At 40.4% G+C, this 22867-nt stretch overlaps 2 pseudogenes; both read right to left on the reverse strand.

Moving 5' to 3' along the window:
* Positions 1–730: 730 nt before the first annotated feature.
* On the reverse strand, positions 731–2160 carry LOC122658843 (annotated as a pseudogene).
* Positions 2161–21376: 19216 nt separating this feature from the next.
* LOC122659235 lies at positions 21377–22867 on the reverse strand (annotated as a pseudogene).

The following is a 22867-nucleotide window of genomic DNA, read 5'->3' on the forward strand; positions in this document are numbered from 1 at the left end:
TTCAACTACGTATTTTTTCTGTTTTGAGTTCATTAGTATGGATGGGATTGGGAACGACCGTAATTTAATCCGGGCTGCCCGTAGTGTTTAGATCAAATCGGCTTCTTCAGTGGCTGGAGGATCTGTTCTATCATTAGATGTTGTATTCGTAGCTACCACAATAGTAGTTAATGATGTATTTCACACGCAGTTGCTCTTGCACAACATCAGATTTTTGTGATGTGGGTTGGGTTTGTAGGGAGGAGGGTGAGGCAGGATTGCAAGAAAGGGAGGAAGGAGTGGTTGCCATGTTGTTCTTTCGTCCGTCAACGAAGAAGAAAGAAGAAGGATGTTGGGGGCTATTTTTGAGTTTTCATTTAACTTTTTTAACTAGTATGGGAATTTAGTAAATCATTTCAACATCTTACATTGTGATTGTAAAATATAATTTGTATCTACTTATTTTGTAAATCTTTTACATATATATATAATATATATATATATATATGATGATAAAAAGAAAGCACGGTACATCGAACACTTATCGAAGCCTAAGAACCATGTGCGTAAACTGCTAAATTATGCACAATGTCCAAACAAACGGGATTCTTAAAATTGGTAAATACTACTTATTTATATTTAGTAGATCTAGACAATTCCCCCAATATTATATACTATGGGATTTTTGACGTGGTAAGCCGAGTTCCAGCGGAATCATTCTACAGGAGTTTCTTCTGATGGACCCTTCTGGTCATCTTGTACGAAGTAACTTTAAATGGGGTTGGAAATTCCTATTGCTGCTCCCATTGGGGCCCACCGCTTCATCTGCTATCATTCTAAGCCTCTGAACCTTCTCCCTCATGATCCTCCCTTCTTCTTTCCTCAAGATCATATCAAGACTGTCCATCACTCCTCGTTCTATAATGGGCCCACCTTCCATTGTGATTCCAATTCCCCACACAGATGCTACCCACCGTCCATTCAGTGTCTGATCGCCAAAAAACGGACGGCAGATCATCGGTACCCCACTTGTGATGCTCTCCAAAACCGAGTTCCATCCGCCATGTGTCACAAATACACCCATTGCCACATGGTTTAGTACACGTGGCTGTGGGACCCATGGGACCACCATTCCCCTTCCCTTGGTCCGGTCCAGAAATCCATATGGCAGTTGGCCCTTGGAAGCCTCTTTAAGAGACCATAGAAAAGGAACACCCGTCGCCTCCAAACCCTTCGCTAAAGCTGCCAGCTCAGCAGGTGGGATCGTTATCACAGTTCCAAAACTCACGTACACAACCGAACCAGGACTCTACCGGTCCAACCACAAAAGACAGCCGGTCCGGTCATCTCCATCAATAGATCTTTGTGGTGCCCAGAGGTTGAAGGGACCCACTGGGAGGAACTGCTTGAAATTTGATCTCAGGTCTTCAACGATTGTGGGGTTTAACTCTTCAAATGAATTGACGACTACAGCTTCGCCACGTGGCAGTGTTTTGCCCATCTGATGTAGCAATCTAGAGAAAGGCAATTCCAAGTCTCCAGATACAATTCCTTCAGGCAAGTCACGAATCCGTACCGACGACAACCCCGGCGAGAAACCGATTACTTCATCTTCCCGTCCGGTGATATCTCCGATCTTGCTCCGTATCAGATCGGTGTAGAAATGAAGAGAGACCGCTGGAATTCCAGCCGTCCAAAGTGGGACCCACGGGATGCCGAGCTCATCTGCCATGTCAGCAGCGAACCAGAGGAAAGCATCGCTTATCAAAAAGCTGATCTTACTACCAATGTCTGTGATTGCCGCTTCCATCGCCTTCTTGAAGTTCACTTTCGCCGCACCGAGGAAAAACCCGATGAGCTAGAGAGGGTTGCCATTAAATTCATAGCCAAGACGGATTCCATCATCAACGTTGTAGGGTTTCAGGTTGGATAGACGCAGGTTTGGGTAAGACCGAAAGACGGAGTGGTTGGATTGGGCGGTGCTGAGGAAGGAGAAAGAGAGTTCAGGAGCAGCGAGTGCCAGGCGATACGTGAGGGAGAGGAGTGGATCAGCGTGGGTGCCGAAGGGGAATGCGAGAACGACAACGTGAGGCTTCTTGATTTCTGCAGCCATGGAAGAAGTTCTTTGGAGGAGCGGAACATAGTGGGCTTTTAGGTTAATGGAAGAGAAAGAGACGACGGACCAGGACGCGTGAGATAACGAACTCTCCTCTCAAGCCCAGTTGGCAAATACGAAAGAGCGAAAGTTGTTAGCATCTTCATAGGTCTATTTTTCCCTCAGGTTACCGGGCGGGAGCTGGAGCTTCCAGCCCAGCAAAACAACCTGAAAATAGGGGATGGGGAGGTCATTTCACATGTGGGGCTCAAGGACCGCCTCACCCCTGTTTTTGCTGTGGTTTTACTGGGTTGGATGCTCCAGCTCCCGCCACTACAGGACAGGAACCTTTTCGCAGGTTACCTCGTCTGTAAGTTGGATTTGGCTCCTGTCTTACAGTGGCGGGAGCTGGAGCGTCCAGCACCCCCTGCGATTAGGACACCTGCACATGTGATAATCCAATGGTGTTAATACATTTAATCTATTATTTTAATCCACCCCTCCCATGTACCTCTCTCACCCGCCCATACCCCATTAAACCCGACCCGTTTTCAGAGCGACAAACCCTATTCCAGAGCTCTCACCTCATCTCCACTGGTTGAGCGAGCGGCGGCGAATGGCGACGAAGCCGACCGGTGGCCGGCGACAAAAGGTAATGTGACTTCTCTCTCCTCTCTCTCTGTTTCTCTCGGATTTGGCTGTCCCTCATTTTTGTTCCTGAAAAACCCTAATGAGGGCGATATTTGGGTCATTGCTAAGTACCCTCTCACCGGATCGTGAAACAGTAATTAATGTTGGCGATGGATGTTTCTGTAAGCGGGGTTTGTTCATCCGATTTTGTATTTGTAAGTGATCGATTTTAATGATTCTCTAGTCATCATAAAAGAGATGGGGGAAGGAATCATCCTCATCAGAATTTGGAGGATGTAGGCTTGTATTTTCCTATTGGTTCAAGATCTGAGATCAGTATGTTCATCTACGATGAAGAATCTGATAGATTCAGAAAAGTGAAAATTGGGAACATTTTAATTTTTCAGTCTCCTTTCTTCAAATGGTAGTTGACTTAAAACTTTTACTGCTGATTATTAGACATCAGGGGAAATGCCCAGAAATTGTTACAACAAAACTGAAGAAAGATTGATTTCTCTTCCCATTTCATTCTTTCCCAATGTTTGTTTGGTTTTCTGAAAGTGGTTATAGAATTGAAAGAGAAAATAAAATGTCTAGATTTAAAGCTGGGATTTCCACTGTTGGAAGTAATACTGAGGAAGAGTATATGCCGATTTCTTGAAGTTAAGCTCTTTTTAGCAGATTTGCTATCGGTTTTCGCATCGGCGATTCGATTTTCCGGCATTTTTATTGGGGATCTACTGCTGCAGTTTCTGGCAGGTACTCTCCAAGGTCTTCAATGGATGCAAGAAATGATAGATAGCTAGGTAGGTAATCCATGATTTTCGTCGCGACTCGTCGCCGCTCGCTCAACTAGTGGAGATGAGGTGAGAGCTTAGGGTTTGTCGCTCAACGAAATGGGACTCAATCTTCTCTCTTATTTTCGATTTGGATTTCAAAAACCGTAAAAGGGGTCGGGTTTAATAGGATATGTGCGGCTGAGAGAGGTTGATGGGAGGGGTGGATTAAAATAATAGGTTAAATCTAATAACACCGTTAGATTATCACATGGCCAGGTGTCCTAATCGTAGGGGGTGTTGGATGCTCTAGCTCTCGCCACTGCAGGACAGAGGCCAAATCCCTGTAAGTTCTTGTAAGTATCTTTAGAATCTTGACATGTGGCAGTAGCTGATGTAACAGATGAGAGTTTCCCACCTTAACCCAATCCAACCCTAACTTAACCTAACATTCTCTCTCCTTTCACACTCCTCCCCAGTCCTCATCCCTCGTTTCTCTTTCTTTCTTCCTTCTTCTATCTTCTTCTCCGGCGAACACCACCGTCGCACCTGCAACTCCTCTCTCACTCTCACTCAAACCGCCCCACTCCGTCTTTTCAACTTTTCATCTTTTTGGGGGATTTTTGGTTAACTCGAAGGCGGTTATAGGATCTTTGGGGGTTTCCCTGGTTTTGAGGCTTCAGTTTTTTATGAGTCCTCCCCCTGGTGGTAATAGTTTATTGATGGACAACCTCGGTGGTTTTCGTAACTCTGAAAATTTCTTGGTTTGGTTCTTCAATTCGCTTTGCAGATGCAGATCTTTGTTGAGACCGTCGACCGAAAGCCGGTCATCACCCTTGAAATAATGGTCCACCCTTGTTGCAGATGCAGCATGTGGATGAACGACACATCAATATAAACCAAGGGAGCGGAGCGGTTGGAGTGAAAGTGAGAGAGGAGTTGCAGGTGTGACGGTGGTGTTTGCTGGAGAAGAAGATAGAAGAAGGAAGAAAGAAAGAGAAACGAGGGATAGAGGAGAGAGATGAGAGAGAATGTTAAGATAGAACGGTAGGTTAGATTAGGGTTGGGTTGGGTTAAGGTTGGAAACTTTCATCCGTTAGATCAACTAGTGTCACATGTCACGATTCTAAGGGGGTATATACAAGAACTTACGGATGAGATGAGTAAACGGAGAAAAAATCACCCTTTTTTAGAATTTTTTTTTCAAAAGAAATTATATGAGGAAAAGTTTTCTAGAAGCCAGTGTAATTTAGCCCTCACATGTCACATGTAAGGGTATTAATGGGTTCAGCTGCGATTGCTTTTTAAAGGTGTGATTCCATTTATGTTACCAATTATTAATCGGTTTGTAACTAGGGATGGATGGTTGAAAATTTGAATTGGATTCGTATTCTTATTCATTTCGAGGTATTCGTATTTGAAAAACTACTATCCGAGAATTATCCGTAGTCATATCTGTCCGATAAATAATCGGATATGAATTCGGATATCCCTATTTCTTACTGGTTTAACCCTCCAATAATATATATATATATTAATTTGTATGTGTTGTAACTGTCGATGAAATGTCACAGAACGTGGATGAAAATAAATTTGCAGGGCGTTGGAATTCAATTGTTGATTTAGAATATTAAAATCTCAACCGTTGAATGTTTTTATTCCAATTAACTAGAAACCGGCTACAATCGATTATATCAACTTCCCTCCATGACGGCTTTCAGCTACATCTCCCTCCTCTTTTTCACTAGTGACCTCCCTCTGTTTCCATCATGTTTAATTTCTCTTCCATGCCCCACGCCTGCCTTTTACCTGTGCAAGCACATCGAAGAGAAGGAAGGTCGATTATGTAGAATTACATTTCTCTTCATTGTATCTTCAGCTTAGAAGCCATTGTCTTCCCGTTATCACACTAGAGAAGCTGGTTTCCCCTACAACTTCAGAGAATCTTGGTCAAGTTATCACTAAAGATTAATGCTTGAGCCTTGAATCAGAGCACGACCATGATCAATTAATTTCTTGCTTTGAGTCTCTGAGATTTTTATTCTTTTGGATTTTGAATTTTGATTTTGCAGGGTGAGGGTGATTGCTTCCATATTGACAACTTGACGATCGTATATTGATTTATGACTAGAGATGAAGGTTTATGGTTTAATAAATTTGTTAGGGTTTAGGGTTTAAGCACAAGGTTGCTTATAGCATTACACCCTGAGTATCTAGTTTTGAATACACAGACTACTGCCTCCAGCTAGTATTTATAGGAAAACTAGGGTTTAGGTCAGATGGATTAATTACTAGATTGCCCCTCACAGCCTGAGCATTAATACAAGTAAGATTATATTAGAATATATGAAGGGATATTACATAAATACCCTTACAATCTCCTCCTATGTTCTACATATATCCACCACACATGTATAGAAACCATTGTTCAATCAGTAATTGAATCAATATAAATTGAATATCAATAATCCAAAAAATCAAGTAAGTAGTATGTAAACTTCAAGAAATAAAACTAGGGTTTTACGTCAAAACTAAACCCAACAATAAATCCGAAGTTCCACATGCAAGTGGCTAAACCAAAAGAAATAATCAAAAGAAAAAGTCTTTGCAATCCATGTGACTTTACTCATCAAGTAAGTCATCCTCATCGAGATCCATGTTGAACTGTTCTCCACCATCTTCGTCATTCTCTATAATTTGTTAAATATGAATTTCATAAGATAATATGAATTCAATCATTTGTACAATAGTATCTAGTTCAACAATAAGAACTTAGTACATTCCATATATGGCTGAAGGTTAATAAAAAATAATAAGCATCATCATCAAGTTTCTTTACAAAAACTCGATCCTATATAGTCTCTATCATAAAGATCATACCATGTTTTCATTTAGAATACTGTGTTCGTCATATCAGTCATAGATGTATGTTGTATCATCAAATCTAGAATGGTACACCATACTATGAAAGACATGTCATCAAATTTGGAATGACATAAAGACTAGCATAATATCATTGAAACATATCAGACATTTCTATATTCCTTTGTGAAATAACGAAGTAAGGAAATTTCATATGAAGAATTTGCTACACCATCAAGTTAGGAATGGTTTCACAAACCCCATATTTAGTAACCTAACTAAGTTATTTGAAACATGTAAACTATCCCGAATGCTTTCCAAGGTTAAATGAGATTCGAATAATTCAAAATAATACTGGGTTAGGTTAAGACCAGACTAAATAGTCTTTAACCCCATCTCCCCCGTAGTTTTGAATGTTCGATATTTGTTCAATCCCTTTGTAAGGACATATGCCATATTATCCTTTGATCTCACATCAATCAAAGTGATAATCCCTTGTTCTGTTCGATAATTCAGCATGGCCTGTTTCAGCCTGATGTGTCTCCTCTTACCATTAAAGAGTGAGTTATTCACTATCGTCTTTGTTGCTTGATTATCACAAAAAATAGATATAGAGTTTAACTTAAAACTCCTCAATGGAATATCCATGATTAGATTTTTTATCCACTCTGCTTCATCTCCCGCAGAAGCTAGAGCATAAAGTTTCGATTCCATAGATAACAGAGCAATACCAGTCTATCTCTTGGACTTCCATGCTACAGCTGCTCCTCCTAGTGTAAATACATAACCACTAGTGGATCTGCTGTCTCCCAAATCTGAGCACCAAGATGCATTAGAATATCCTTCCAAAGTTGGAGGATGTCCAGTATAACATAGAGCATAACCTAGAGTACCCTTAAGGTATCTTATCAGCCTCGTCAGGGCATCCTAATACTCTTTTCCATGATTACTAATGAAACGACTCAGCATGCCTACTGTAAAGGCTATGTCTAGCCTAGTGCAACTCATTGCATACATGAGACTATCAATCAGTTTAGAATATTCTAACTGATTCAAGGTGTCACCTGTGTTAGGTTTCAACCGTTTGTTATAGTCATAGGGTGTCTCAATCGGTTTACAATCACTGTATCCCCAACTAGAAAGTAGCTTCTCAATGTAATGAGACTGACTAAGGGTGATCCCTTGCTCACTGAAGCTTACTGTCATCCCAAGAATGGTGTCTACTACACCAAGATCTTTCATATCAAATTCTTTGGACAAGATTTCTTTAATGTCACTCACTACAGAGAGTTCAGAACCTAGAATCAACATGTCGTCTACATATAAGCAAATAATCGCGACCTTGTTTGACTCAGACAAAAAATAAAGGCACTTATCCGAGTTGCTGGTTTGAAAATCAACGCTCTTTACTGTCTTGTCAAACTTCTCATGCCACAATTTAGGTGCTTGTTTAAGACCATAGAGAGATTTGTTTAATTTACAAACTCTTTTTTCAGAACCTTCCATGACAAACCCTTCAGGTTGGTTCATGTAGATTTCTTTTGCTAGGTCTCCATTAAGGAAAGCCATTTTTACATCCATTTGATGCACAACATAGTACTCAATAGATGTTATGGCAAGAAGAATCATTATCGTTGCCAAATGTCAGACCAGGGAGTAGATGTCAAAATAATCTATCCCTCTCACCTGGGTATAGCCCTTAGCTACTAACCGTGCTTTATACTTGGCTATAGACCCATCCGGATTAAGTTTCTTCTTCAGTACCCACTTACACCCTATTGTCTTGGCCCCTCTAGGCAGATCAACAAGGTGCTAGGTCTCATTCTGCATTAAAGAGCTCATTTCCTCATCAATGGCCTCTTTCCATAGCAGTGAGTCCCTGGATCTCATCGCTTCCTTATAGGTGGATGGATCAGCCTCTAAATGATAAGTCACAAAATCCTCACCAAAATTCTTGGGTACACAATCTCTATTAGATACTCTTCTAGATTCTGATTCAGGGAGCATTGTGGGAGTAGTGTAAAAAACAATTGGTTTAGTATCCATGGGTAATTCTGTAACCATTTATGTCAGACCAGGTAAGGCCAGGCCTTTATCTCTGAGAAATTTATCTTCAAAGAATATAGCGTCCCTAGATTCTATCACCACATTGGTTGATAGATCTAAAAACTGGTTTGCAGCACTGTCTTCTACACAACCTAGATATACACACAAGTGTTTGTTTTAGTTCCCACCTTAGGTCTCTTGGGGTGTTGTATCCTAACATAAGCTATTTAGCCCCAAACCTTAAGAGTGTCATATCTACATGGATGGTTATGCCATAGTTCAGAAGGTGTAGAAATCAGTTTTGAATGTGGTAGTCTATTTAGAATGTGATTTGCAGTCAACACTGCTTCTCCCCAATAGCAAGAGGGCATGCCAGCTGTCAATAACATGGAGTTTAACATCTCTGTTAACGTCTTGTTCTTTCTTTCAGCTATGCCATTTGATTGAGGTGAGTAAGGAGCAGTAGTTTCAAGGATTATGCCCGCAGAGGCACAGAATTCTTTGAACTCTGTCAATTTGTATTCTCCTCCCCTATCACTTCTAAATCTTTTAATTTTCAAATTTAACTAATTTCTACCTTATTCTTAAAAATCATAAAATTTTCAAATGTTTCATCTTTAGATTTTAACAGGTATAAATGACAATATCTAGAAAAATCGTCTATAAATGTTATCAAATACTTCCGATTTCCTCTAGTTGTGTAGCTTTTAAAGTCACAAATGTTAGAATGTATAAGTTCAAGAAGTTGAGTGCTCCTAGAAACCGGTTTGAAAGGTTTTCTAGTTATTTTGGTTTAAGGACACATTTCACATCTGTTAAATCTAATTGAAGTGTCTAATGGTAAATTATGAGTTTTAGTTAGTTTGAGCATTTTCCTATAGTTCACATGTCCTAACCTACAATTGTAGTATTTTGGGATCAAGTGAAATATGGTTAACCTGATTTATTGTCTCATTAGCTAAACTCAACCTAAACATACCATTCAAATTGTAAGCACATCCAAAATAAAAGGAGTTAACAGACAGTGTTACTCTACCACTACTAAAAGTAATAGACATGCCAGCATCAAGTAAAATTCCAATTGAAATTAAATTCTTTTCAAAATCAGGAAAGACTTTAACATTTTTCAAAGTAAGTATTTTACTTGATGATAGAACTAAGTTCGTTGTCCCTTGTTGAATCACTTCCACGACGTCTCCATTTTCAACAGTGACAGTCTCTGCTACTTGAACAACATTAGTTAGCAGGTTCTTACTATTGCAAACATGACAAGTCGCTCCAGAGTCTAACCACCAATCTGAAGATATACTGGCCAACCGCTTGGCCTTGCCAACCATGACAACAAAGTTAGTAGGCTCAGTCTTGTTCACCAATATGTGAACTTCCTTCTGTGGTGTGTCAGTGTTCCCTTTCTTAGGATCCCTACACTCAGATGCATAGTGACCCCACTTTCCACAGTTGCGCCACTTGCCCTTCTTTTTAAAGTTAGTCTTTTTGGCCTCCAACTGGTTGGGTTCTTCCTTAGGTGGCTTGGACTGCCTAGGATTTTTCTTGGATTGTGAAATTAAATTGACAGATGTCTGTTGTTGTTTCACCATCTTCAAGTTGTTCCTGACTCTGTTCTCATCTTCGATTCGAATGAACAGTTTGAGATCATCCAGCCCCACTTGTGTTTTCTTTCTACGCATCTCAGTTTTAAAAGAATACTAGGTAGATGGTAACTTAAAAATAATTGCACCCACTAAGAATGCATCAACAACAGGGATATTTTCTTGGTTCAGTTTTGTTCTTAAGTTCTCAGCGTCTGTAACTTGAGGAGGTATTTCCTTGTTTTCTTGAAACTTGAAATCCATGAACTTATCAACCAAGTGAGTCTTTGATAGGTCCTCCTCTTTTTTGAATTGGGCTTCTAGGTTTTCCCAAATCTCTTTTATAGTCTCATATTTACTATAGGTCTTTGCCAGCTTATCTGACAGGTAGTTCACTAGGTAGTCTTTGCAAAAGTCCTCATCACTTATCCGTTGGGCTTCAATTAAGTCCATACAATCAGAAAAAGTATTTACCACAGTGTAGAAAATTTTGAGGTACTTCAGTCCAAACTGAGTTCTCCTTTTTCAAGAACTGAACTAAGAGCCACTAAGGCTTTCCAATTTGATCATCTCAATTAGAACAACATGTTTCTCCATTGTTATGTAATTTATTTCTATGCCCAAGGAAAAATTCAAATAACAATAAATTCTCTAAGGAACAATCACACCTGAGATGGAGAACCCTGGATTTAGGCGACGGAGGAAAGGATGGCGGCGGTGCAGTGGTGTCGATACTCTCGTGGTGTGCACGCTAGTCTTCATTGTGTAGATTCTTGGTATCGTGGGTTAGTGGCGTTGTTTGGTGACATTTGGTCATAGCCCGTAGGAAGTGACCGAACCCAAAAAGGATTTGATAAATCAAATAAAAAAGTGTCCTTTTTGTCTTCTTCTATTTTGTCTTTTTTTTTTTTTTTTTTTTAATAGACAATCAATCAACCCATTTTCTTTGATTAAAGGTTCTCTGACAAAAGGCTGCAAAACGTCCTTCTGGTTTTTTTTTTTTTTATATAAATCAAAGCACTCAAAAGCTTTCTTTTGAGAAGATGTAAAAACCGAAGCGCAATCTAGAGCTCTTGACAAAAAAGCCTCCTGACAACTTCTGCAGATATACTTTGGTTTCGTTTGATCAGAGCAATAAAGAATTAAAGAGTTCTAAAGCCGATCGGATAATGCACAAAACAAAGTCAGAGAAAGAGATCCGAAATCCTAAGCCGATCACAGAGAACGCCTTGTCGTGAATGATAAACGCCAATAAAACCAGAATTGTAAAACCGATCTCCCAACCGTAATCTGATCTCCAAAGTCGATCGAGAGAAAATACCTAATGCTTTAAGATTTTTAGGGTTTAGGGTTTAAGCACAAGGTTGCTTAAAGCATTACATCCTGAGTATCTAGTTTTGAATATACAGACTGCTGTCTCTAACTAGTATTTATAGGAAAACTAGGGTTTAGGTCAGATGGGCTAATTATTAGATTGCCCCTCACAGCCTGAGCATTAATACAAGTAGGATTATATTAGAATAGATGAAGGGATATTACATAAATACCCTTACAAAATTCTCCTTTTTTCATGAAGTTTTTTCAATTAATATGGTATTGAAATTGAAGGGTCATTAAGGGTTTATTATTTGTTTTCCTGTGTCATCATCTCTTCCGACTCTAATTCTTACATATTTCGCTTTCTGTTCTTGCTATTTTTTGCCTTTTGCAGGAGAGAGAAGACTCCATCAAGTGAGCTTTTTGTGGAATTAGGAGATCTAGAGTCGACTGTGAGGCCAGCAAAGACGAATTCTCGCCATGGAATGACGGCTGAGAAATGCTAACGGGACTGAAATTGAAGATTTCTTCTCCGTGGATGAGAGAGAGAGAGAGAGAGAGAGAGAGAGAGAGAGAGAGAGAGGATGAATATGGTAGCAAGAGTGACTCTGAGGCTCTTGGATTTTTATCCTCTCAAGTGTGGTGCACTGGGAAGTGCACCGCACTTGAGAATTCAACCACTGCACCGCACTTGAGAATCCAACCGTACGCCTAACACTGGAGAAGATAAAAAGATGCCACTGACCATGTTTTAATTGTTGGATTCTCAAGTGTGGTGCACTGGGCAGAGCACCACACTTAAGAGGATAAAAATTCGAGGCTCTTACCATAAAAGTTGGGAATCTATTGCACCACACTTGAGAGGATAAAATCCGAGGCTCTTACTATAAAAGCTGGGAATCGAATAGTAGGTGGAAAGTAGTTGATGGTTTGGATTAATCTCATGCTAAATGGACTGTTAACGTCAAAAGGCTGTGAGAATAAGTTTGCAAGATGTACGTCCTGCTACCACTCACCCATGGGAAGAAGGAATTCACCCTAACACTAACAAACAATAGTGAATGGGAGGTGGGATGGAGATGCAGGGTGAGAGTGGGGAGGGCGGAGGTGGGCTGTGTAGCTAGGTAGGGTTTGGGCTGGGGGTAGGATGGGGATGCAGGAGGGGGAGAGGAGAGAACTAAGGGCAATTTAGTTACTTTGAATTATAAGGAAAGAAAGAAAGGTGAAGTTATTTTTATCGAAGATTAAAAAAAAAAAAGTTTAGGGTATGAAACTGTAAGTAAATATAGGGCAAGTATAGGGGAGTGATCATAGTACTATATCTCGCGATATATCGGTATCTCGGGCCTACCGAGATATCCGAAATATCCGAGATATCGCAATATTCTAAATATTGCATTTTTACGCAATATTTCGGGGTCCATCTCGGGGTATTTGGCCATATTTAGGCTCGAAACTTCATGGATGACCTTTATTTAAGCTTAATAAACACATTTAAACCATAAAATTGTAAAAATGTGAATTCAAATTGGTGTTTTGGGCTTGCACCCTTGATTGACATACGGTCGCCGACCTTAATGTATAAATAGTTAAATACACATAGATTAATGAAATCACAACTTAAGTTACAAATTACAAGTGCTAAAGCGCTAATAGTAGTTCTTTGTGCCTCCTGGATCAATCCCACTCATGCCTCGCTGGAGTCGACGTCCATTGCTCTCTGTTTGAATGACATATGTGGACCACGGTATAGAATCGGAGAAGAAACGAGTGTAGTCATCCACAAGTGTCACGTAAATGGAATCATCAACGTTGAGGTAACCTATCCTAGGATATAAACTAGGTTACCAATCGATCCGATCCGTGAAGAAGATGATCCTTTGTGATATGATGTTGGCGCCGGCGCAAGAGGCGATGGCATTGGCGCATGTATGGTCGGTGAGGTTGGTATCTAGGTCCGCTAGGGTATGCAAAGATGTTATCTACAAAAGATGATCAAGTATGTCCCTCGGGATGGGGTGAGTAGTCATAGTCCCCTACCCACTAAAGCGCCCATATGATGATGATCCATATCCATATCCACCGTAAGGTTGTGATGCACCATAATCCGATGCCAATGGAGTGGCATGTGCGTCAAAAGATGGGGCACGCCTAATGTCGTCGGTCCTCCTCCTATCACCCATACTCAAACCACCAACGAGCTAGATAGGTTATCAATGTCCATTTGATCAGGTTGCAATTGTGTTTGTCGACCCCTCACGCTTCTGTTGTATGTATGTAGGGGCCTCTCGAGGGTGGGGGTGCGGGGGCACGTGCTCGTGGTCCGTATCTTGTGTGGCATGATCAAGCTGTGTCTCTCCGGTGAATCGGAGTGGGTCTACAGTGCCGAATCCTGGGCCTCTGGCCTACCACATAACGCTCTCGCATGCCGTCATATTCTTCACCAGCATCACCACCACCAACATCACCACCACCAGCATCACCATCACCACCACCAGCATCACCATCATCACCATCATCATCATTTGAGGACTTAGACCAGTCTTCATCATCGGCAACATTGCCACCAGTGGGCTGGAATGGTATGGGTGAGGCTTCCCTTGCATGTCGACCCTCGTCGGCCATATACTCGTCCACATCGCACCAATCTCGGAAGCTATCATGGGGTCGGGCCTACCTCCCTCCTCATCCAACACTGGCTCACCTCTATCCTCACCCAATCCACAATAGGGTCCTCATCGTCGAGTCAACTTGAAAGATGTCGGCTAGATCAATGGTGCCCCTCTGTCCCTCATGTCCCATGCGTATGTGTTGCGTTTCACCTCAAGTTGTAGTGCACATACACCATGTCGAGATAAACGTTGAGACCCCAATCATTGCGCCTCTTGGAGTGGATGAGTGCAAAGGTACTCGGTTCCTCTCACAACCAGATGCGAGAACATGTTTGGGCAAGGACTTTAATTGCTATTCTTCTTAAGTTTTCAGCCGATTCCCCATACAACACCCACCATTGGTGCATTACAAGTTTACAACAAAAAGACATGTGTCAAATGTTGTTTCAACTTTCAACTTTCAAATTTCAATACATATGTAATTTAAAACTTAAAAGAATTACAGCATCACCACGTGCTCTGCCTTGTATCGCAGCCTCGGTTCCAAAACTTCCCAATGCATCCCTAAATACCTTGATCTATACCCATGTGGAAAATTAGTAAGTACTTCTTCACTACTTATTTGAAAGCATCAATAAGTTGAGTTTCCAAATGAACTCACTTCATTGTTGCAAATTGCTTGTAGTGCACCATCGGCTCCAACTTCTTCACTACTTGTTTCACAACATCAATAAGTTGAGTTTCCAACCCAAGCCTATTGTTATATTGATACTTAGGGTTGAAGTAGTATGCTGAAATATGACATATAGAATAGAGGTATTGTCAAATGCATAGGTAATTAGTAAATAATAATACTATGAATTAGTAAACATAAAACAAATTTACTCACCGACCTTATGCGGTGGATGCATAAGTTGATTCTCCCAATGAGCATTTATGATATCTAAGAAGTGTTTGCTACTGCTGAGGACCCACACTATAGACACTATCTTTCATCAAGTCTATTGCAAGCATATGGGACTGGCATGGTTGGGCCCTTAGAGCGGAGTCGCAACATGTAGAACTTGAATTATCGGCTCTAAAACTTTCACCACTTTGCTTAGTTTGGTCCAAGTCCTCGAGATGACATCGTTGTTTGTGCTTCCCTCCCATTTGCAGTCTTGGAACCCTTCCATTGAAACCACTCCTCGAAGCAAACATGCTTCTCCCGGCCTTCTTTGTCTCAATGCTTTTGAGGGCAATGTAGTTGGTGGCAAATCTTGTGATGCCAGGCCTAACCAAGTCACCCCCACATTTTTCCCTCAATAGATTGAGTGCATAGGAGTGGTTGTATACAAAGTTGGTGACTTGTCTTGCACTTTCAACCACGTCTTCACCAACTTTAACTTTCCCATATCTTTTAGCATTAAGTCAATGCAATGGGCTGCACAAGGAGTCGAGAAGAGCCGGTACTTATTATTGTTCATCATCTTCTCACCGCCGACTTGAAGTTACTTCCATTGTCCGTTACAATCGGACAACATTCTCAATACCCACATCTTTTTCCACTACTTCCTTTAACAATCTGTAAATATATTTTGCATCCTTTATCTCTTTGGATGCATCCGCAGTTGAGGAACACGTCCTCCCATCACAATAAATCATGAAATTGATGATGGACTTTCTTGTAGGCCCAGTCCATCCATCGCCATTATAGTCACCCCATATGTCTCCCACATATTCTTCATCTCACTAATGTACTCATCAATCTCACTCTTTTGTTGAGGTAGATAAACATTCATTACCTCATATGGGGTGGGGCCCTTGAATCCTGGGCCACCTCTGCAATGGTATCTATCATGGTATCATAATGGGGGCCTTGTGCGTGTTTTCGGGATGGTATGGTATAGCATCCACTTAGCTATTGATTCTTTAACCAATCCCTTCATCCCCTTCCATGCTCCTTTGATTCGGGTTGTGCTTCCTTTCTTCTTATGCAATTTAGGATCGGATGTTGATGGTGGTATGCATTTGGTAGAGGTGTTGGGGTTGCCCTCACACTTTGTGATCTTTTAAAAGGATTCAAAGTTTTAGGACCTCCAGCACCCACTCCTCCACTACCCCCTACTCTTTGTCTCTGCTTGATCATCTTGAAAACTTCCTCTACTCCTTGAAACAGATCGCCTAAAATCCTAGCCTCCTCTGCTTGTTTGTATATCATCCGTATCGCAATGTCATCATCGAGGAGGAGGAGGAGTCATCATCATCATCATTGTATCGTCTTCCTCCTCCCATCGAACTCCTCCTTGTATCCTCAAGTTGTTCTCTTATCCTTTGCTTGTCACCTTCCTCTTCTTTCTTCCCCTCAAACTATCACCAATCTCCTGGCTATCAGAGGGACCATATGACAACCTACAACATCTTTAGATCCTCCAATCGGATGTTGTTTAAGTCTCTTGGACCCACCTCCCATAAATTGCATGTGACAATAATTACATATAGATTTTCTCTTATCCCCATCAATGGGAGTACCATGTAACCATGCAATGTCACCCCTATCTTTGCTGGTTGGTCTCTCTTGTTCCCTCTGTTCTCTTTGTTCAGCCCGCCTTTGTTGACTACTTTCCCCACCTTTTGCTTGCCCTCGCACGTTGTCTATCACGATCCGCCATAATGATACTTGTTTTATGCAATGTAAGTAACACAAATAATTAAAAAACTTAATGTAGATGCACTTCAATTGACACTTTTAGATTACTAATACACTTGTATAGTTATTTAATATTTTTCCCTAACCCTTATATTTTTCACAAAATTAAAACCAATTTTTATATATAATGTTAATATAAGTATTGACCTAACACAACAAAACTATGAATTAGTAAACATAATATACATGTAATGCATCTCAAAACATATAGAAATAACTTTCATATTTTTCATTATTTTTAAACTTAAAACTCATATTTTTCCTTATTTATTTCTTTTTTTTAATTTTTATATATTTTTCTTAATTTTCGAAAATTAAAAGAATTATTTAAGAGCAGAAAAATAAATCCGACATCGGAAGCCGTAGAATCGTCGCCATTGGTGTCTAACATATATTTAATTCATTACCATCTAAGTCATATTACCCCTAATTATTTCCTATTTTAGTTGTAGGAAAATGAATTTTTAAAACCAGAAAAAAATAAAAAAATACATATGGGAAAAATTTCGACACCGTGAGGTCTGAGATCGCCTCCGTGTCTCAACATATATTAATATCATCAACATCCAACAACATTTGTACAAAGTTTTTTAAAAAAATTGTTTTAGAGAAATATAATTTACCTTAAATAATGAAATTAGGCTTGGATGATGAGCAGATGACCTCCGACGGCTTCTTCCCGGCGACAGGAGCTTCAATGAGGCTTGGAAGGGAGGAAGAAGAGAGAAAATTTCTTTTCAGCCTCTCGGTCGAAATATCGACCAAGAGCGCGAAATATGAAATTTATAAGGATTTTGAATGTGACACTATTGTCACTTTAATCTCGCATGATATATCGTGGCTACGCGATATAGATATATCGTCGAAATATCTCGATATATCGAGCGAGTTAAGCCATACTTTTTATTTCGACGCTTGTTTTGTATCTCGGTCGTATCGAAAGTTAACGAAATATCGCGATATATCGCCGATATTCGCGAGATTTTCTATACCATGGGAGTGATACCCTCTGTTTTTTCTATTCTCATTATCATGAAAGTTTTGGTGAATTACCGGCAGGTGTGGTGATCATTTATCTTCGGTAGTTGTCACAAAATAGTTTGCAAAATAAGTTTCCTAAGGGTTTGTTTTGGTTGTAAGGGGAATGTAAATTTTTGATGTAAAGTGAAATTGTTTTCCCAAGGATAATAATTTTAGGTGTTTGATTGCCAGGGAATTGTTTTTCCCATGGAGAATAAATTTCACTTTTGAGGTAGGATTGCAATTTTTATTTTCTGACAAAAAACCCAAGTAAATTCAAAACCCGAGAATAATCGACTTCGAACCTTGCTTTGTGCGTTGTTTTGTCGATTGAAAGGGTTGGAGATCTGAAAACGTTTGAGAAGAAGCTCAAAAGCCCTAAAACGTCTCTTGTGCTGGTTCGTCTCTTTGAGAAGGTTTCGAAGCTCGAGCAAGCGGTGGTGGTTTCTCTTTGAGAAGCTCCGAAGCTCTCATCTCTCCGAACGAAGGTACTCTCATATCCTTCTTCCTCTTCTCTGGTTTTGTTCACAAGGCAATTTCTAGTATGAGATCTAGGTATTTCTAACATCTCAATCTTGTGCTGGTTCAGTTTCTCTGAAAAGCTGCAAAGCTTTGAGCAAGCAGTGGTGGTTGTCTCTTTGAGAAGCTCCGAAGCTCTCATCTCTCCGAACCTCTGGAAGGTAACATCTCGATCTTGTGCTGCTTTGAGCAACCTGTGGTCTTTGCTTTGGACCTCTGGTCTACAGTAAGGTTCAGGACTCCAGAGAAGTTGATATAATTCAAATCTCATCTGCGTGGTCCTTGTTTCGTCTCTGACATTTTATTTGTTGCCTTTTTCTTTTTAGTCTTTAGAGGGGGTATACTTGCTATCCTTTTTCTGTACTGCTAGGTCCATTCTTAGTGGGATAAATGGTGCTTTTTTATCTACTGGTTTAGAGAATTCCTCAGTCAGCGTATTTCTTTTGGATAAGATTGTCTACAATCGGTTATGATGCTATCCTACTTGGGTTAGCTCACATTATTCAAAAAAAAAAAAAAGAAATGTAAAAGCGTATAAGCCTCCCCAACAATTTGAAGTAATATCAATTCAGGTTTTCTGAATCATTGCTGTTATGTATTCAGTGGTGTACTTGTTGGATTCCAAATGAAAGCTAGGACGCGCAGATTCCTTAGTAGAAGACAGGATTCTCTACACAGTTTAGGTGGATTTCTTCCCCGTTCTATCAATGCTTCTATTGTCTATTAGATCTAGCTTCATATTCTGTTCTGTTAGTTCCATATCCCATATTCTCTGTTCTGCGATTTTGTTTGTGGCTCTATATGGATTTTTCTGGTTTGGGATTTTGTCTACAGTAGCAGTTGAGGTGACTGAATCCTGTTATGTGTTGAGTACTTGAATGTGAATGTCCCTAATCAACAATATTAAATTTGGTAAATATGAAAGAAAGGAATTGTTGCAGATCTTTTTTCATTCAGCTCCACATAGCTTTTTGAGTTTTTGAGTTCTGTGTAAAGATTCAAGAATATTGCTATCAAACTCCCCTTCCATAGTCCATAACCCCTTACCCAAATCCTAAAGTTTAATGTGGTCACACAGATGATCATTCCAACCTTGATTTTGGTGGAGGCGTTGAGTAACAGACAATAATGATCTAGTAGAGAGGAGTATATGAGAAAACAGCAAAATGGATAGAGAACAAAGGAACTAGTGGAAATGTGGTGGCAGGATTTTGGAGAAGGGCTTCAGCTTCCAGAAAACAATAAATATGGAGTTGGAACTTAGACACCCAAAAGAAAATGAATTGAACAAGAGACTTTAGGTGGAATTTGGAACCATCTGAAGACAAATTAAAGGACAAAAGAAAGAAATAAAAAGAGGGGAAGGCTTGTGGGGTTCTCTAACTGACCTGAGATTAAATGCTCATCTGGACAGTAATCATATATAAAGAAAGAAATGATAAAATGTTACTCTTAACAATAAGGGCTTTGTTGCTGGGTCTCCTTCAAGCTTCAGGTGGTTAAACTGAAACCCAGGTTAGCCCTTCTCAAGTTAGAGGATTGATGTGGATGGAGAGAGTTATGTTACTCTATTTACTAGCATTGGCAGGAGTCGTTATGTCATTGTGCCAAGCACTCATATCCAACCTTGAAAAGAAGTATGTTTTGGCCTGTACAAGCCCAAGTTAGCAGAGAGTCCAGTAGTGTTTTTTATGTCAAGGTGGAGAGAGACAGCCTCAATACAGAGAGAGAGAGAGAGATTTCCAGCCATCACACGCGTGAAACAGGGTGACACCACATGTGTGAATGATGTGGATTTGTTAAAGAAGGGAAAGAATAAGAAATATTCATAGAAAAAGAAAGTTGTCTTGGCTTCCTGTGAAGGCCCAAAGCTCATCAAATGGCTTCAACAATTACTCCTCTAATTCCTAAAATCAATCTCTTTACATCTTTGAACTGTGACGGGTCTACTCTTACTTTCTTTTAGTTGTCACACTATGTTTCCATTCCTAGCCTCCAGTAGTCCCTTTCCTGTCTCTAACTAGTAATCTTAATCCAATAATCCTCCAAAGCATTTTGGCATCTGATTTCTTCAGGAGTCTTGTGGTCTATAATAAGACAACAGATCAGGGAAGAGGGGTCTCCATGTTTGTCCTTCAGCATGCTAATTGTTGACCGATACACTTGAATCCCTCGAAGATGAAATACATCTTCACCTTCATATAACCTTTGTTAAAAAAATTCACATTATAGTATTATTTCCAGCATGTTGGGCACTGCCAATATGTCCTTTTCCTCCTACGACTGCAAAGTGCTAAACTGTTATACATTTGGAGCATTCATTTGCCTGGTTTGCTTTCTTAAGTCAAATATTGTGAAAAGGGGAACCCCCAATATCTAATGTCTCCTGCACATTTACAACAAAATTGACCCTAGAATTCCTAGAACTTGTATAAGCAAATTCCATGTGCATTGACACTAGAGCAGTGCCATGGTAAACAAGGAAACCCTGTTGTTTAACAAAATAAATTCTTTCGCTTTAGTTTCAAATATGTATCTCCCCTAGTTCACACACAGATCTAGCACAACATGATTCAAACCTGATGACACTAATAAAATTTATAGCCAGTCGAGCTCAAAAGATTTCAAATCAATGGAACCAAAAAACTTCCTAAAGTTCGTAAGGTAAAGGGAATCAAACCGATTGATTCTTTGAATTCTTCAGAAAGAAAGAAAGGGAGGGGGAGGGGGAGGGGATTGAGAAGGAAAGGATACCATTGCTTTGAGTAGATCGATAGGATTGTTGTTTCTGATCATCGAAAGAAAACTCTAGTGATGATATTGTGTGAGAAAGATGTGATTGTGATGATGGTGGTGGTAAATTTTGAAGCACTCATTTGCCTGGTTCAGCATTTGAGTTTTTATCTATATTACTTATCAGACTAGGTAAGTTAGGATTTCATTATTGATTTGAATCTATCTATTACAATGTGTATAAATAGGGATAAGAATCCCAAGAGGATCCTGAGAGGATCAAATATCTCCACATGTAATAATGGAAGGATTCCATATCACATGTGATAATACAAGGTAATGAAATATACACAATCATGGGATACAAGGTAAGTGCTACACATAGCAAGTGAATACATGGTAAGTGATATAAAGGGTAAGAGATAAACATGGTACGTGATCAATTAGAGGAAGGGACCAATATAGCACGTTCCAATAGTGAGAACGGCTATATTGGTCAATACACCCCCTCAAGATGAAGATCCGGTGTGGCGGAGCTTTAGCTTGTCTCTCATGAACTGAAATCGGGCGGTTGGCAACGCCTTGGTCAAGATATCCGTGATCTGATCATGCATGGAGATGAACTGAACTTGTAGTGATTTGGCTGCAACTCTCTCACGAACGAAGTGGAAATCTATCTCCACATGTTTGGTGCGTGCGTGGAAGACGGGATTTGTTGATAGATACGTAGCACCGATATTGTCGCACCACAAGATCGGTGCAATTGGCTGTGCAATCCTGATTTCCTTGAACAGGGTTTGTAACCAGATCAACTCGGCTGCCGCATCAGCAAGTGCCTTGTACTTGGCCTCTGTGGATGAGCGGGACACAGTCTTTTGTTTTCTCGAATTCCAAGATATGAGGTTAGGACCCAAAAAGATTACATAAGCTCTAGTAGATCGCCTATCAATCGGACTGCCTGCCCAGTCAGAATCCGTGTAGGCTTGTAATTGCATGGATGGGGATCTCTGAAAAAGTAGGCCATGAGAACTTGTACCCTTGAGGTATCGTAAGATCCTCTTCACATTGCTCCAATCATCAGCCGTGGGTGAGTGCATGAATTGGCAAACACGATTCACCGCGAATGCCACATCTGGTCGTGTGAGAGTAACATATTATAGGGCTCCCACAATAGACCTGTAATGACTGGGGTCCGAATAAGATACACCCCCTGAGTCTGATGTCTTTGTAGATGTGGACATGGGTGTAGAAATTGGTTTACAATCTTTCATGCTTGCCCGGTCCAGTAAATCAGTGGCATACCGTTTCTGGGACAAAACCAGCCCGTCTGAAGTAGTATGGGCCTCAATGCCTAAAAAGTAATGTAATGGGCCCAGGTCCTTGATGGAAAATTCCTGAGCCAGGCTGGCTAGCAGTGCAGAAATATTGGCCTGTGAATCCCCAGTTACTAGAATATCATCAACATATACTAGTACATAGATAACCGAGCGGCCCTGACGTGAAATAAATAGTGAGGTGTCTGTTTTGGATGCAAGAAAGCCTATTTGGAGAAGAAACCTGGACAGCCGTTGGAACCAAGCCCTAGGTGCCTGTTTAAGCCCATATAAGGAGCGATGCAGCCTGCAAACATAGGACGGTTTGTTTTTGTCCTCAAAGCCTGGGGGCTGGGCCATATAAACTTCTTCAGCTCATTCACCATGGAGAAAAGCATTTTGGACATCCAATTGGCGGATGGGCCAGCCCTTTGATACTGCCAATGAGATTATAGTCCGAATAGTGGGTTGTTTCACCACTGGGCTAAAGGTCTCTCCATAGTCGTCCACCCCTTGCTGTTGGTGAAAACCCTTGGCTACAAGCCTAGCCTTGTATCTCTCAATGGACCCGTCAGCCTTCCTTTTAATGCGGAAGACCCACTTGCAACCCACCAAATTCTGATTTTTTGAAGGTGGTACTAGACTCCAAGTCCCATTACAAAGTAACGCATTGAATTCTTCTGCCAT

This window comes from Telopea speciosissima, chromosome 4 (assembly GCF_018873765.1).
Source record: "Telopea speciosissima isolate NSW1024214 ecotype Mountain lineage chromosome 4, Tspe_v1, whole genome shotgun sequence".
Lineage (NCBI taxonomy): Eukaryota > Viridiplantae > Streptophyta > Magnoliopsida > Proteales > Proteaceae > Telopea > Telopea speciosissima.